This window comes from Elephas maximus, chromosome 4 (assembly GCF_024166365.1).
Source record: "Elephas maximus indicus isolate mEleMax1 chromosome 4, mEleMax1 primary haplotype, whole genome shotgun sequence".
In the NCBI taxonomy this organism is placed as follows: domain Eukaryota; kingdom Metazoa; phylum Chordata; class Mammalia; order Proboscidea; family Elephantidae; genus Elephas; species Elephas maximus.
In genome coordinates, this window is record NC_064822.1 from 92,199,334 (window position 1) to 92,217,796 (window position 18,463).

Here is an 18,463-nt window from a genome sequence, read left to right on the forward strand (position 1 = left end):
AATGCATGTTATATTTTACAAGCAAAAATTAGCCCTCCTCTACTTTCGGCTCCAGAGTAAAGCTTCGAATTCGGTTTCATTAGCTTGCAAAAGGCATAGGCTTTGAAGTCTGGCTAGCTTTTGTTTGTATCCCAGTTCTGCCACTTGTAAGCTCTATGATGTGGATAGATTAGAGCAGCCTCTTTGACCCTTATTCCCTCAACCACAAAATAAGGATGAAAATACCCACTGTTGGATTGTTTTAAAGTCTCAATGATGAAGTTTATGTAAGGCACTTCTCTAGGTGTTCAGCACACATTAGGTACCCAGTGGAAGTTGCCTTTCTTTTGGTCTGAACTCCTGTTTTAGCTATGCTGCTTTCTGATGTTAAACCAGTATCATCTCTAGAAATCTGATTCATTATTCCCTCTCTTATAATTTATTTTAAACATGAGCTTTCATTTCTGTTAAAAATATATTCAATGTCCCTTACATTTTTTCCAAATTAGAATATATAAAAAACAAAGTATTTATTTTCAATTTTTTTCCAAATTAGAATGCATAAAAAGCAAAATATTATATCCTCAGATTAGCCTTTAAGTTAATTTGAGGATACAGGTTTTTTAAAAACCTGTGTATTATTTTAAAACTATTAATTACTCTGCATTTGTCTATCTCTCTAACAGAAAATCATGACAGTGGTTATGACAAGTAATACTGTGTTTTGATCATTATGTGGTAGCTAGAAATGAAATCATGTCAGAGGCACATAATCATATTTTTCTAATCACCATTTTAGAAACTCTTAGGTTTAGTTACATTAAAGAAGTGGGAATGTGAAGCATAATTTCAGATCTCAAATTTTGGCTCCAACAACTGTTATTGATCATTTTGTGAGATCTTTTTCTAATTTGCAGCTTCTCAAACAATCAGAACCAAAGCAAAAGCATGTCATGGAGTACTATGTTTACAGGGAAAAATAATCTATTATCCCTAAGTATATGCACTATTCATACATATGAAAGGCAGTTGGCTGAAATCCTAATTTGAATTTGAAGGACATTTATATCTATACTGGCCACATCTGTTTTTAAAAACTTAAATTAGCAATCTGTTTAGATTTTCATTAGTTGCTTCTTCATAAAACTGTTATCAAATGGATATCAATTATCTATAAGGACAAGAGGTCCTTCTAAGAGAGAATGAGAAGTATCAGCTATTAGAAGATGTGTGGATGGACACAGAGTTCAGAGAGAAGATGCTGCAGTTGCTGGCTTTGAAGATGGAGAAGGGGACAATGGGCCAAGGAATGTAGAAAGCCTCTAGAATTTGAAAAATAAATTACATTTCCTGTAGAATCTGTGTCTAATACCTATGCCTTAGCTGTGGTGGAGCTTGAAAAAGAACTTAACCCTTTCAACTTCAAAACAAGAGGCTGATTTGTCCCCCACCAAGACTCATAAAAAAGTTAATTCCTTAGACTTGAGTTCAGATGATAGACAGTCAAGTTGAATAATCAAGGACAGTTACAGCCTTATCTTGCTGTTTTTTTTTTAAACTATCCACTTTTGAGAAATGTTAACCCTGAGAACTATGCTAAGGAGAGCAGGACTCCCTACTATTAAAAAATTTCTAGAAGAGATTGAAGTGAGTATTTTCCTTTCTAGGACCGTGGCTTCATTCCTACTGAATTACTCACTGAATGGAGGGTGAACAGAATGAAGTATGATTACTGAAATCCAATTCTTCCTGTAACATTAAACACAGATAACGCAGGTGATTCTAAATTTGGCAAAGGCAATGAATGGATTTTCTCCTAGAGACTCCAGAAGGAGCACAGACCTGCTGACACCTTGATTTTAGACTTGTGACCATCAGAACTGTAAGGAAATGAATTTGTGTTGTTTTAAGCCACTAAATTTGTGGTAATTTGTTGCAGTGGTAATAATAGACCCTCAAAGAATTAAATTATAGTAGCAATAATAATATACTTTCTAGACTTAAATTACAAAGAAACCCATAATGATTCAAGGAGAAATATGCATAGCTGAATGGCTCTCAGGTTAGGTGGATGAAGATATTAGTATATATAAAGGGAGAATATGTTTATCAATAGGATGATTTGTCAGATTTAAAGTATAAGAAAGGTCATAAATACAAATATTGACAGAACATCCAAGTGCTACATATGGAAAAACAAACCCATTGCCACTGAGTCAATTCTGACTCATAGTGAGTCAGAGGCCAAGAAGGACAGAGTAGAACTGCTCCACAGGGTTTCCAAGGAGCAGCTGGTGGATTCAAACTACCACCCTTTTGGTTAGCAGCCAAACGCTTAACCACTGCACCACCAGGGCCTAAATACGGAAAGGATACTATTATTCTGTTGGCCCTAAATAGAATTTAGAAGATAAGAAAATACTTTTGAGTAACGTCCTAGCTAGATTTGTATCTTGTCTAAATCACTTAACAGTTGTACCAGTTTGTAGAGTCATTTAACCTCTCTGAAAATCAGTTTTCACATCTACCTGATATTTTATTAGGCTGGTATTTACTAAGTGCTCAACCTTCTTGATTCCATTACCCCTGAACTACCCTCAGATTAAAATTTGAATTCCGAAGTAAATTTCTCTACAGGGAGAAAATGTATTGACTAGAGGATCTGCATGCCTCTTCTCAGCAGCTAAATTTATCATTGTGAATTAATACATCTGCAATCTTTTAAATAGAATTGACCTTTATGTAATTGGCCAATTTAGTTCATGCCTGTGACATGAATAGAAAAAATCAAGTTTTGATGCTTATATACAGCCTAGATAAATCTACCAGTATTGTATCACCTAAATACCTTCCTATATGCCACCCTCTCTCCACAATCATCTGTTAGATTTTTACAATGAGAAAAATGTTTCTCACAATTTTACAAATATCACCAATCTTCTTATAGTGAACTGGATGGAATTATATCAAATATCCATTACTTTAAATATAACCGTTTTTTTCTTTCAGGGATCATATAATGAATAATAAAAAATAGTAATTTGGCAGGCATTGTGCTAAGCTTGCTGTTAACAATCTCATTTTATAGATGAGTAAACTGACGCTCAGAGAGGTAAAATGACTTGCCCAAGATCACACAGCTAGGAAGAGTCAAAACTGGGGTCTGAGGTGGTTCGACCTGTTCCAGAGCCTGAGCTTTCCCCGTCAAATTACATCACCCCTTTAATTGTAAGAAAGCAACAACACAGTAGAAAACTTAGGGCAGGTAAATCGTTTCTACCTGTCACCTGGTAAAATTGTTTTGTACAATAGTTATATTTTAGTCACATAATAACCCAGTAAATCATTTGCCAGAGAAAAACTGAACATTTATGCTACTTTCAAAAAATAAAATTGAGTTACAAGTTTTATTATGTTCAGGCCAGGAGAAAATTGAGACAAAAGTAATTGGACCTTCTTAATATATAAATTTAAGCCACTCATTTACCAGAGAAGTTTTAGAATGAAGTCAGTGAAGTCATGGATAGTGGTTTATAACATATGTTCAAGAGAACTAACACCAAACCGGTCATGACACTTTTGTGACTACAAGATACAAAAGAAGTATAAACTGAACAGAGTGGAAACTTCGCCCCCAATAGCAATGAAGACTTCTATTCTTAGTCTTTTTAAAGTAATTTGCTTTGAAAAAGTCCCCAGCTGTTATCCAAATTTAATTAGATATGAACAGCTAGCTCAGGGCATTGCAGTCATCAAAGCACCTGTGACAACAGGTGCTTAAGATCCTTCATTAACCATTGCTAACCATTGCTAACTGAAGCTTGGAAACCCTGGTGGCATAGTGGTTAAGTGCAACGGCTGCTAACCAATGGGTTGGCAGTTTGAATCTACCAGGCACTTCTTGGAAACTCTATGGGGGCAGTCCTACTTTGTCCTATAGTGTCACTATGAGTCGGAATCGACTCCACGGTACTGGGTTTGGTTTTTGTTTTTTTAACTAAAGCTTGAAGGTTTTGCTAATCAAAGTGTGGACTGTGGACCAGCAGCTGGCATGGAGTAAGAGCTTGTTGGAAATGCAAATCTCCATCCCCACACCACTCATTTGGAATTACAAGCTACCTTTAAAAAAACAACAACAAAGAAACAGGCGATTCGTACGCAGCTTAATGTTTGAGAAACACTGCGTAAAACCTGATTTCAGTTTGATCTCTAGCCAAGTGTGAATTTACATTTATAAGGTATACAATTCTCCGGAGGTAGGATATGATTTTTAAAATTAAAAAAAAAGTTTCTGCACTGTTTTTTAAAAAGCAGAATGGCTGAAGAGGCCTTCCGTCCTAAGAGAACTCTTATAAAACCACCAATTGCCACTAAAAGAACATTAAAGCAGTATCAGAATTCACTGAAAATCTTCCCACTCTTCTACCAAATTTAGAATCACCTGCATTATCTGTGTTTATGGTACGGGAAGAACTGGATTTCAGTGATCACATTTCATTCTGTTCATTTTCCATTCCGTGAGTGACTCACTGGGAAAGAAACCATCAACTCTCACCATGACCCTAGAAGAGAAAATACTGCAATCTGGTCTAGAAATTTTTCGTACTAGGGACTCCTGCTCTCCATATCGGGTTAACATTTCTCAAAAGCAGAAGGTTTAAAAAAAAAAAAAAAAAGCTAAGGCTGTAAGTGTCCTTGATTATTCAACTGTCCATCATCTGAACCAGAGTCTAAGGAATTACCTGTTTTTATGAGTCTTGGGGAGAAAAATACAGCCTCTTGTTTTGAAGTTGAAAGTGTTCTTTCCCAAGCTCCCCTGCAGCTAAAGCACAGGGACGTGGCACCGAATCTGACGATTAAATGCACCCTTATCAGAGTGGCTCTCAGGCGCCCGTAGCACAAAAGGGCAGAGAGAATAGAGCTGAGCTCCAGGCTCAAAGCAACACCAATGAAAACCATCATGTCCATGCTCACTGGCAATGGTTTCCTTATAAATTGGTGCTGAGGGCGTTTTCGGTCATTTGTTGTTCGAGGAACACAAGGCTCAAGCCTGTTTTGCCAAACCAAAAAAAAAAAAAAAAAAAAAACCTGAACCCATGGCCGTGGAGTGGATTGCAATTCCTTGCGACCATGCAGCACCTTGTATAACTGCCCCGTAGGCCTTCCAAGGCTGTTTCTTTTACCGAAGCAGACTCTGCCACACCTTCCTCCCCAGAAGCTTCCAACCGCAGACCTTTTAGTTAGTAGCCTAGCGCTTAACCACTGCGCCACCAGGGCTCCTTCTGTTTTGCCAGACACCCTCAAGTTTCTTTCTTTTATATCAGCCTGAGAAAACTTCCATTGACAGTAACTAAAAATATTGACAGACAGTGGCTACATTTAAATTAAGTATCTCAAATAGTGTATACCTTCTCTTCACTCAGGCATGTCCTGGAGGATCACTATAGTTTCTTGGCTTTTTGGACAATTTCCCTGTTGTGGAGAGAGCCATCTCATCCCTTCTAAGGCAAGTGTTTTCCTGGGTCGAGATGCTAATGCATCGGAACTTGTTCTCCACTTCCAGCTGTTGCACTTGCTAAAATTCTACAGCTTGTTTAACAGGCCTTTGTCTGTGGGAAATTGAGCCCCATAAGGGTTTTTAGAACTGGGAAGAACCATTCCTTTCTTTAATTTACTGATATTAAGGCTAATTTAAAGGTTCTTTTTTTAAAAAACTGATATCAATGTCCACTTCATTTTTAAAACTATAGTGTTGCAGTTGAGAGTTTTAAATGTTCTTTCATAAATAGGTAGATTTGAAAACTTCTATTTGATGTTATCGTAGGCCTTATTAATGGTTTTCTCTGAGAGAACATATTCTGTAATCAAAGCGATACAGTTCCAAGTACTTGGCTTTGAAAAATGAGAGAGAAAATCAGGACAAAGTGTAGAGAAACAAGGTCTTTGTACATCAATATTTTATGTTATATCTTCCCAACATAGTTCCTTATCAAAATGTTACACCCAACCCAGCAAAATAATAGGCAGCCTAATATAAAACAATAATACTTAGGATGAGAGGATTAAAGAGTGCTGTTAAATGCTTGCAAACACAGCAGTTTCTCACTGAATAATTAGCTCTGCCAAAGCTAGAATTTTGATCTGTTTTGTTCACAGCTATATGAAAAATAAAATATTAATAATAGACGCTCAAAGATATTTGTTCAATGAGTATGTTGCTTGGTTAAAATATAGCTCAACGAGCCTCATCTAAGAGTTCCTGAATCAGAATCTCTGTGGGTAGGGCTGGAAAAATTCAATTTTCAAAATTCTTGCAGCTGACTGAAGCAGCATCAAAGCTGGAAAATGACTGCCGCTGAGGCTTATTCAATACCTGTTATGCAAGAAAAACAATTTGTCAGTAAGGTAACTAGGCTTTTCCCATTTGCAAGATCATCTATAGCTGCACCACCATTAATGTAAGGTTCCATTACGAAAGGAATATTTTAACGTGAATAAAGTTAATTGGGGGAAAGTCTCCAGCTGGTGAAAGCTCCAAGTGTCATTGCCCTAGCCTTGAAGAAGACAAGTCAAGAGAGTGGAGGAGTGGCTTGGTGTCTTCCCCAGTGTTGAAGGGTATCTTTATTTCTGCTTTTATTTTCATCAACACAGATTAGTTTAGTGCTCACTGTGTACCTGGCACAGACTGTGAGCAAATGAAAACAGATTCTAGTATTAGCAGCAGGAGTTCTAGGGAGAAATGAGATGATAAACAAACAATACTGCACTGTGTAACTAAATAAATTTAAACTGAAAATGTGAACTCTCTGGGAAATTTCTCATGGAGTTGACAGAGAAGTGGACATTTTTTATCAGCAAAAAATCCAGCAAGTAGAAAGAAAGAAAGTGAAATTGAGTTTTGAGTGTATTTTGAAGATAAAGGAAAGGTAATATTCAAAGAATGGGGAGAAGGAAAAAAAGCATTTAGGAAAGTAAATAAGCAGAATGGGGAACGTTGCAGTACCAGTTGTGAGGGAAATTTAAAGTGGGCATGGTAATGTTATTTACTGTATTTTGAATCACTGGCTACTTGGTTTAAAAAGTGAGATGGGGAACCGGCTTTAATTTTCCCAAATTGTCAATCATTTGTCCAGTTTATTAGAAATTTCATGTTTTTCCCATATCTTAAATGTCACTTTATATCATATATTGGAAACCCTGGTGACATAGTGGTTAAGTGCTATCTATGGCTGCTAACCAAAGAGTCGGCAGTTTGAATCCGCCAGGCACTCCTTGGAAGCTCTGTGGGGCAGTTCTACTCTGTCCTATAGGGTCACTATGAGTCAGAATCTACTCAATGGCACTGGGTATCATGTATCAATTACTGTCTCATATGAAAGTCACTCTATAGCTGGATTCTGCAAGAATTAGTTTATTTTGTAAATGGTGTCACACTTTCAAAATTGTTGATTAATTAAAAGTCTTATATGGTAAGTCACTCCTCCTCAATTTTCATGACCATATTTTTACTTGGTATTTTTCCATGTTAACTTTGGAATATTAATTAATTGTTTTTTAATCCTTTGGGGCACTCATTAGGATAACAGTGAACTTATTCATTAATTTACTACTGTTTTTAATTGTTGAAAAAATATATATACCATATTTGCCAATTCAACATTTTTAAGTGTACAATTTAGCGAGTGATATCAATTATATTAATGATGCTTTACAATAATCACCCATAATCATTACCAAATTTCCATTACCATAAACAAAAGGAGCCCTGGTGGAGCAGTGGTTAAGAGCTCAGCTGTTAACCAAAAGGTCTGCAATTAGAATCCAGCAGTTGCTCCTTGGAAGCCCTGTGAGGCAGTTCTACTCTGTCCTGCTCAGGGTCTCTGGGAGTTGGAATCGACTCTATGGCAACAGGTTTGGTGTAGGTTTGGTTTATTAAAAAAAAACTCACTGCTTCCTAAACAGGGACTTCTTTTCCTCTTCCTTCTGTCCTTAATGACCAGTAATAAACTTTGCTCTGTATACGTTTACCTATTCTTGTTATTTTATGTAAGCGAGATCATATAATATTTATCCTTTTGTGATTGACTTATTTCTCTGGGCATAAGGTTTTCAAGGTTCTTCCATGTTGTAGCATGCATGAGGACTTCATTTCTCTTCATGGTGAGTAGTATTCCATTGTGTATATATACACCACATTTTGTTTAACTATTCGTCTGTTGATGGACACTTAGGTTGTTTCCACCTTTTGGCTATTGTAAATAGTGCTACAATAAATATTGTTATGTCTGTTTGTATTGCTGCTTTTAGGTCTCTTGGGTACATACCCAAGAGTAGAATTGTTGGGTTGTATTTTAGTTCTGTGCTTACCTTTTTGAAGAACTGCGAAACAGTTTTCTACAGAGGCGGAAGCATTTTGCATTCCCACGAGAAACGGATAAGCATTCAATTTCCCCACATCCTTGCCAACATTGGTTATTTTCTCTTTTCTCTGTCATTCTTGTGGGAGTTATTACTTTATTATGTAAAGGTTTTTTTTTCCCCCCCTCCAAGAATAAGATGTCTCTACATTTATTCAGGTATTTTTAATTTCCATGATTATAGTATAATATTTCATAGACATAGATCCTTTACATTTCTTGACATATTTTTTCCTGTATATTTTAATTTATTGCTTTTATGAATATATTTCAGTTATATTTTTTCAGATAGCTATTATTCATACCTGAGAAATTTATTGATTTTATATATTACTATGTACCTGAACTATCTAATTGACTTTTGTCTTACAGCATTATTTTTTTGAGATACATCTCATGCTGTTATATGAAACTGTAGTCTGTTAATTTCTGTTGCTATATGAAAGCCCATTAAGTATTGTAACACAATATAACATGAATTCTAAAATTGATGGGCGTTTGATTCTTTCTATGTTCCAATCTGCTTCAGTAAAGATTTGCAGCCTTGGAAACCCTATGGGGCAGTTCTACTGTGTCCTATTGGGTCACTATGAATCAGAATAGACTCTACAGCAATGCGTTTTCCTGCAAATTCTGAGTTCTGGACCAAATTCAGGACACCAACTTTTTCACCAAATCACTGCATAATTAGAGTAAGAGGCGGTGAATGATAGATGTTCTGCACAGTCAGAGACTCTCTGTTGTGTTGCCTATCATGGCTGTCATTGATGGTAGGTGGGCACCATCTAGTTTTTCTGGTCTCAGGCTAATGGAGTCCCCGGTTTATGTTGTCCCTTTTGTCTCTTGGGCTAATACTTTCCTGGTGTCTTTGGTGATCTTCATTCTTCTTTGCTCTAGGTAGGTTGGGACTAATTGATGCATCTTAGATGACCACTTGCTAGCCTCTAAGGACCAGATGCCACTCACCAAAGTGGGATGCAGAACATTTTCTTAATAAATTTTGTTATGCCAGTTGACATATTTGTCTCCTGAAACCATGGTCCCCAGACCCATGCCCCTGCCACACTGTCCCTCGAAGTGTTTCGTTGTGTTCAGGATACTTCTTAGCTTTTGGTTTAGTCCAGTGGTGCTGACTTCCGCTGTATTGTGTGCTGTCCTTCCCTTCACCTAAGAAAATTCTTGTCTACTATCTAGTTAGTGAATACCCCTCTCCTCCCTCCCTGCCCTTGTAACTATCAAAGAATGTTTTCTTCTGTGTTTAAACCTTTTCTTGAGTTCTTACAACAGTGGTCTCATACAATATTTGTCCATTTGCAATTGACTAATTTAAGTGCCGTGGCTGCTAACCAAAAGGTCGGCAGTTCAAATCCACCAACTGCTCTTTGGAAACCCTATGGGGCAGTTCTACTGTGTCCTGATAAGATTGCTATGAGTCGGAATCAACTTGATGGCAAGTTTAGTTTTTTTTTTTTTAATGCCTTCCAGATTCATCCATGTTATGAACTGTTTCATGGATTCATCATTGTTCATTATTGTTGTATAGTATTCTGTTGTGTGAATATACCATAATTTTTTTATCCATTCATCTGTTGATGGGCACCTAGGTGTTTCCATCTTTTTGCTATTGTGAACAGTGCTGCAATGAACATGGGTGTGCATATATCTATTTGTGTGATGGCTCTTATTTCTCTAGGATATATTCCAAGGAGTAGAATTGCTGGATCATATGGTACTTCTATTTCTAGCTTTTTAAGGAAACGCCAAATTGATTTCCAAAGTGGTTGTACCACTCACCAGCAGTGTATAAGTGTTCTAGTCTCTCCACAACCTCTCTGACATTTATTGTTTTGTGTTTTTTGGATTAATGCCAGCCCTCTTGGGGTGAGATGGTATCTCATTGTAGTTTTGATTTGCATTTCTCTAATGGCTAATGATTGTGAGCATTTCCTCATGTATCTGTTAGTCACCTGAATGTCTTTGGTGAAGTGCCTGTTCATATCCTTTGCCCATTTTTTAATTGGGTTATTTGTCTTTTTGTGGTTGAAGTTTTGCAGTATCTTGTAGATTTTAGAGATTAGACCATGATGGGGTATGTCGTAGCCAAAATTTTTTTCCCAGTCTATAGATTGTCTTTTTACTCTTTTGGTGAAGTCTTTGAATGAGCATAAGTTTTGATTTTTAGGAGATCCCAGTTATCTAGTTTTTCTTCTGGTGTTTGTGCATTGTTAGTTATGGTTAGTATTCTGTTTATGCCCTGTATTAGGGCTTCTAGCATTATCCCTATTTTTTCTTCCATGATCTTTATTATTTTATATTTTATATTTAGGTCTTTGATCCATTTTGAGTCAGTTTTTGTGCATGGTGCAAGGTATGGGCATTGTTTCATTTTTTTGCTGATAAATATCCAATTATGCTAGCACCATTTGCTAGAGACAGTCTTTTCCTCATTTAATGGACTTTAGGCCTTTGTCAAATATCAACTGCTCATAAGTAGGTGAATTTATGTCTGGATTCTCAATTCTGTTCCATTGGTCTGTGTATCTGTTGTACTAATATCAGACTGTTTTGACTACTGGTGTAATATGTTCTAAAATCAGGTAACGTGAGACCTCTCACTTTGTTGTTCTTCAGTAATGCTTTGCTTATCTGGGACCTCCTCCCTTTCTGTGTGAAGTTGGTGATTTGTTTCTCCATCTCATTAAAAAATGTCGTTGCAATTTGGAGTGAGATTGCATTATATCTGTAGATCGCTTTGGGTAGAATTGACATTTTCACAATGTTGTGTGTTCCTATCCACGAGCAAGGTATGTTTTTCCACTTATGTAGGTCTTTTTTGGTTTCTTGCAGTAGCGTCTTGTAGTTTTCCTTGTATAGATCTTTTATGTCTCTGGTTAGATTTATTCCTTAGTATTTTACCTTCTTGGGGGCTGTTGTAAATGGTGTTGATTTGGTGATTTCCTCTTTGAAGTTCTCTTTGTTGGTGTAGAGGAACCCCTCTGATTTTTGTATGTTTATCTTGTATCGTGATACTTTGCTCAAATCTTCTATTAGTTCTAGTAGTTTTCTTGTGGATTTTTGTGCATAAGATCATATCATCTGCAAATAGGGATGATTTTACTTCTTCCTTACCAATTTGGATGCCCTTTACTTCTTTTTCTAGCCTAAATGCTCTGGCTATAACCTCCAACACAATGTTGAATAAGAGTGGTAATAAAGGGCATCCTTGTTTGGTTCCCATTGTCAAGGAGAATGCCTTAAGATAGTGAAAATTTCAGCAATCCAAAAGGCTTTTTTATGCCATGTCCCCAATCAGTCAGTATCATCCACTGAGCATAATGGCTATTCTGAGTATCACTATAGATTAATTTTGTCTATTTTTGAACTTCATATAAATGGAATTATACAATACGTACTCTTTTGTATCTGATGCCATTCACTAAACTTCATGTCTGTGAAATTCCAAAGTGTTGTAGAGTTCATTATTTTATATTGCTACGCACAAGTATTTAATTCTTGTCTGTTGTTGGTAGTATTTCATTGCTTGAACACTATTCCCAATATATTAGCCATTTTGGGTGCTTGATAGCACATAGTCTCCGAGGTGCTCCTCAAGATTTTCTTGACTATTTTCATGTGTATTTTAGTATCAACTTGGAAATTTCCACAATAGTGATAAATAATTTAATAAATATTCAATTTAAAAAGGAAATAAATTAATAAAAGTATTAAATAAAATCATGCTTAGATTTTGACTGGAATTGCATTGAATCTATAGATCAATTTGGGAAGAATTGAAATGTTAACATTATTGAATTTTCTAATCCATGTAAATGGCATACTTCTCAATTTATTTAATACTTAGTTGTTTTTTTTTTTTTTTTAGAATTCCTTACTCAATGATTTATAGTTTTAAATACCAAGATATTACACATTTTTGCTAGGTTAATTCTTAGGTAGGTTTTGTGTGTGTGTGTGTGTGTGTGTGTGCTATTGTCAGTGTTTATTCTTTTAAGTTTTACTTTCTATTTGATTATTTTCTTGTGTATATAAAAACAATTAAGTTTTGTACACCAATATTCTTTCCTGTCACTTTGTTATACTTACTTATTAATTCCAATAGCATGTTTAAAGTTTTTTTTTTTTTAATTTTTAAGATACAAAATCATGTGCTATTCCTTTCTAATCTTCATAATTTTTTATTTCTCCATTCTGCCTAAATGCACTGTTTAGGACTTCCAATACAATATTGTACAAATTTGATGATAGCTGACAATCTTTATAAATGTTTCTTATGAACTTTGCAAAGTTAGTTGTGCTGCAGTTGTTGGTATAAGTTGGGTTAAGCTGCTCAAATCATGCTACTCAAATCTTTACATATTTACTGATTTTTTTTGTCTACTTGCTTATTTTTTCTGAGAGATCTGTTTTAGAGTCTGAAACTACCACTGAGGATTTGTCTGTTTTTGTTTTTATTTCTGTCAACACTTTCCAAAGTAAATATGTGATGAGTGTCCAGCTGAGATGAATCCTTCACAGCTTCATCTCTGTGGCTTAGGGAGCTATTGAAGGAGAGGCATCAGGTAAGAAACTCTTTAGTGTGCTATGTACTCAGCCATGATTCTGCAAAACTGGAGATTCTTAGTACTGTTTTTAGAATACTTCAAAATAAGTCTGATGAGAATACTAAATGTTAAAACATTGAGTGTAGGAAAAAACAATATAGTAGCGGAAGCATTAGTTTTAACTGCTAGGAAGTGATGGACAGTCCAAAAAATGATAGCGACTGAATCTGATGGTGGCAGTGAAACAGAGAGAAGTAGAAAGTTTTTAGTTATAATTTGGAGGTGAGAGGGACAGCATTTGTGATGGTTAAGGTTGTGTGTTGACTTGGCTGGGCCATGATCCTCAGTGGCTTGGTAGTTGTGATGTAGTTTGGCAGCTTTTTAATGATGTAATCACCTCCATAATGTGATCTGATATGATGTGATCACATCCATGATGAGATCTCTTGTGAGCAGCCAATCAGTTGAAAGGGAGTTTCCTTGGGGTGTGTGGCCTGCATTCAATATTGGTGGACTTTCTGGCAAGGCTTGCTGGCTTTTGCTTGCTTTGGATCCTATAGCTGGCTTCTGTTCATCTGACTTCCAGTTCTTCGGACTTGAGCTAATAGCTTACCTGCCGATCTTGGAATTTGCTGGCCTCTACAGTCTGTGAGCCAGAGGCGTGCTGTCTGACCTTCCAATCTTGGATTTGCCCGCACTTGCAGCTACATAAGTCAGGAGAAGCCTCCAGCCTGATCCATGGACTTGGGACTTTCCATCCTCTACAACTGCTTGAGCCATTTCACTTATATAAATCTCTATATGTATTTATACGCTGCACTCATTTTGCTTCTCTAGAGAACCCAGCCTAAGACAGCATTCAAAAATAAACTAAAAGTGGAGGCCAAGGGGGTGAGGAAAGTGAGAAATAAAGAATAAAGCCTAGTTTGGGACTTGAACTTTAAGAATTTAGTAATTTTTTTAGTTTAGTTAGCCTTACTCTTGTAAGCCCCACTGACAGGACTACAAAAGATTATGAAAATATCTGCAGTAGCTTTAGAGACTTTATTTTAAAAATTCTGTTTCAGTATACTCAGCTTAATTAAACCCAAATCCTTTGATATTTAATTACATGAAAATCATATACATCATTTTTGACAATATAAGTTACTAAAAAGTGTTTTTGGTACACTAATAAATGAAAGTTTAACAGTAATACTATAATATATACTGATACTTCCAACAGTTTAACATAAGACACTTCTAGATAATTAAATTGCATTTTCTTTGAAGTTTAAAACCTTTCATTTAAATGAGAATCTTGTCTGCATTGTGAAATACTGCTGATTTGGATAGGCACTAATTATTTAGGATTTCAAACCAAACACTGAAGGATTGATAATAATATGCTGTGCAAAATTAATTAGAAAACTTATCATTCATGGTCAGGTTAGAAGGGAAAGCCTTGACTTTTCAATATTTAGACGAAAGATGTGAGAGCACAGAGTAATGATTTTGTTGAACTAAGAGATGATTGTCTGAAAGGATATTGCTCTTCCATAGGGCATCGAGATGGGTATGAATAACTGCCATGTTAAATGCTGGTTGTGGTTAAAAATAAGGAGCCTGTAGCATAGTGATTAAGTGCTTGGCTGCTAACCAAAATGTTGATAGTTCGAATGCACCATATGCTCTGTGGGAGAAAGATATGATGGTCTGCTTCCTTAAAGATTACAACCTTGGAAACCCTCTGTTGTAGAGGGCAGCTATGAGTTGGAATCAACTCTATGGCAATGGGTTTGGTAGTTAAAAATAGAGGCTGAAATAGTTGCTTTCACTGGTTCCTTAAGTATCATTTTTTAAAAATCTTTTGATCACTGACTAACAGTTTTAATTTATGCTATTTTTAACTTGATCCATGATATTTAGCTCCAATAAATGGTTTGAAATGCCAAATGCAAATGACTGCTTGACAACTCACAGTAAATCCTTATGTACTCATTTTTTTGTGTGTGATATTGGTAGTATAAAAAATTTTAAACACTGACCCTGCCCAATATGTCCAATCATGCCAAAACATTACTCATGAGTAGCTTTTGTTTTGTATAGAATATATCAATTCAAGATTTTTTAGAGTAGGATATTTTTCTTAATCCTCCATTCAAAGGTACTAGTTAACTTAACTCATTACTCTAACATTCACTTAATCAATGGATGTCCAGGGATGGATTACCCAATAAGCAAGGTGTGCAGGGGCTTACTTGTGTTTACTTACTAATCTATTGTGTACAATTTCACATGGGTTTCACCACATGATGTGGTGAAAAACAGGTGAAATTGTGTACTACAGATTAGTAAGTAAGCACAAGTAAGCCCATGCATATCTTGCTTAATGTAAGCCCGTGCGTATCTTGCTTACTTGTTAACCTGCCCTTGGAAATGTTGTAACAATGTCTGACTATTTATTTATTCTGCAAACAATTCTTGAGCACCTACCACGTGGGCCCAAAGAAATAAAACATTACCAAGACTCTCAAGGTCAAGTTGAAAGTCAGAGTAAAAAGAAAAAAAAATTTTTTTTGATGAAAGTAGCAAGTGTTTGAATAAAGATAAGTGTAAAATGATATGTAAACCCAGAAGAAGGGGTTTTGGGGGACTTGTGGAAGATTTCATGGACCAGAAAACATTTAAGTTATGTCTTGAAGGAGGAAAATGTATTTGACAAGCTGAGAGACTGAAGGAGGGCATTTCAGACAGAGTGATCAGCTTAATAATAACAATTTTTGAATGTTTATCATCTCCCGGGTTGTATAAAAAGAGCTCTTTTACTGTTCATGAATAACTTCTAATTACCATTATTATTCCCAGTTTTCAGATTAAGAAACTGAGTCTCAGAAATGTTTCATAGCTAATAAAGGATAGAGTTAGGATTCAAACTCAGCCAACCCAATTCCAGCTTCTATGCTCTTAACTACTGTGCTACTTACACAGCTTAGATGAAGGAGCTTGGGAAGCTTTGGTAACAGAGTTTTAAATTTTAACTACCCAGTACCAATTTTAACCATTACAGGTTATATTTCCAAGTATATTATATATTTAGAGTACAAATACTGTTTTGGGGGCATATTTTTAATGACCAGGTGGTTTAGAAATTAAATATATGCATTTGTCCCACTGACTTAATAAATATGATGACTAGAACAGCAACAATGAAAAAAATGATATTCTCCAGAATTTTCCAATATGACCTTCTTCTTCTTTATCTTGTAACAATTATGGTTGTTGTTGTTAGGTGCCGTCGAGTCAATTCCGACTCATAGAGAACCTATCCACAACAGAACAAAACATTGACCGGTCGTGCACCATCTTCACAATTGTCGTTATACTTCAACGTGTTGCAGCCACTGTGTCAATCCTTCTCATTTAGGGCCTCCCTCTTTTTCACTGACCCTCTACTTTACCAAGCATGATGTCCTTTACCAGGGACTGATCCCTCCTGATAACCATAACAATTATGGTTATCTATCATAACAATTATCTACCATAACAATTATGGTAGAAAGAAAGATTATAAATTTGCCTTTGGTAGTCTTTTTACTTCTTAAAATATGTGAATCTTCTCTTTTTTTCCAAAAAGAAAGACCATTTGGAATTCTCAACACCTCTTCCTCACCTTTAATAGATCTATTTAACTGTGTTTGCTAATAACCCAGCCTACCTTTTTTCCCTAAGTGAATTTTTGGAGATGAGTCCTGAAAAACTAATAATGGTCCTGAGGCAGGACGATACACCCAAAATAACGTTCCAGCTGGCTTGGTTTTTGTTTTTTACAGGAATGTTCTGCCTTAGAAATGTCCGCTATATAACCCTTAATTTGAATATATATATTTAGGGGGATAGTTGGTACTGTCACATACTAATTGACTGCAAACTTTACTCATGAAGAGGTGTTACGAAGTCAAGCATGAAAGCTGGCAAGGGGTGGAGGGAAAACTGAATGCAAGGCAGCAGTACAGGGACAATTGATGACACTCACCTAATTAAAACTGCCTTCTCTTTTTTATTCTTGCTTGTAAGACAAGACAGTAGATGTAGGTGGTGAGGAGGAACAGAAAATTGGATTTAGTCCTTATAGCAACTGTGGTGATTGCTAGGAATCTACTAAATTTCTTTCTATGTTGCACCGTGTGATGAAAGGAGCCCTGGTGGCGCAGTGGTTAACAGCTACAGCGAGCTGTGGCTGCTAACCAAAAGGTCAGCAGTTTGAGTCCACCGGCCGATCCTTGGAAGCCCTATAGGGCAGTTCTACCCTGTCCCCTAGGGTTGATATGAGTCAGCATCGATTCTACGACAATGGGTTTGGTTTTCTTTGGTTTTATGTGATGAAACTTATTACAGCAGTCTTGTGTTTAAAATTTCTTCTCAAGTTTAAGCCTCATCCAGATCCTCATAAAGGTTGTTTATCCCAGCTCCTGTATAATTCATTACCATATAGTATTCTCTGTTTTCTTTTTCTTTCTCTAAATTATATTACCTAAGTTATTATAGATGTTATGTTAGTATCTCTGGCATGCAGCCTCTAAGATGGGCCCCAATGATCCTTACCTCATGGTTTTTATGCCCTTCTGTAAACTATTTTTGAGTCTGATCTGGACTTACTGTCTCTCTTCCAATGAATAAAATACAGCAGAAATACTAGTATGTTTCTTCTCAGATTAGGTGACAAAATGACTGTGATTTCCATCTTGGGTGTACTGTATCACTTGCTCTAAGGGAAGCCAGCCACCATGTTGTAAACTGCTCTGTATAGAGGCCCATGTGGCAAGAAACTGAGAAAGGTCTCAGTCAGCAAGGAACTGATGTTCTCAATCTGAGAGGGACTGAATCCTGCCAACAACTATGTGAGTGAGCATAGAAGTTGATCTTCCCTAGGAGAGCCTTCAGATGATATCAAATCTCTGGCTGACAGCCTGATTGTAATCCCATAGGAGAATCTAAGCCAGAGGCACCTAGCTAAGTCACAGATGGTTGCATTCATGACCCACAGAAACTTAGATAATAAATCTTTGTTCAAGTTTCTAAGTTTTAGGGTAATTTGTTACATAGCCAGAAATAGCTAAGAGTACCATACACATTGTCAATTCTGAGTCATAGAGACCCTATAAGACAGAGTAGAACTGCCCCATATGGTTTCCAAGGAGCTGCTGGTGGATTTGATTGCTGACCTTCTTGATTAGCAGCCTGACCTCTTAACCTCTGGGCCACCAGAGTGTCTTTGAACTATCACATGAGTTTTATCCATTTGGTACGAGTCCCGGTCTCTTTCTTGGAGTAGAAGAAAGGAGTTTTTGAAAAACATTTGGAACCAATGAGTGTAGTGGATGCTACTGCAGGGCAGCACCCAGATTCCGGCTTCAGTACTTATTCCACCAGATAACCAGAGTGTTAGTTGCTGACAGCTCACAGCTGCAGTCCCTCAAATATTGCGCTCAGCTGATAGGGAATTTATCTGATGATTCAAATCCT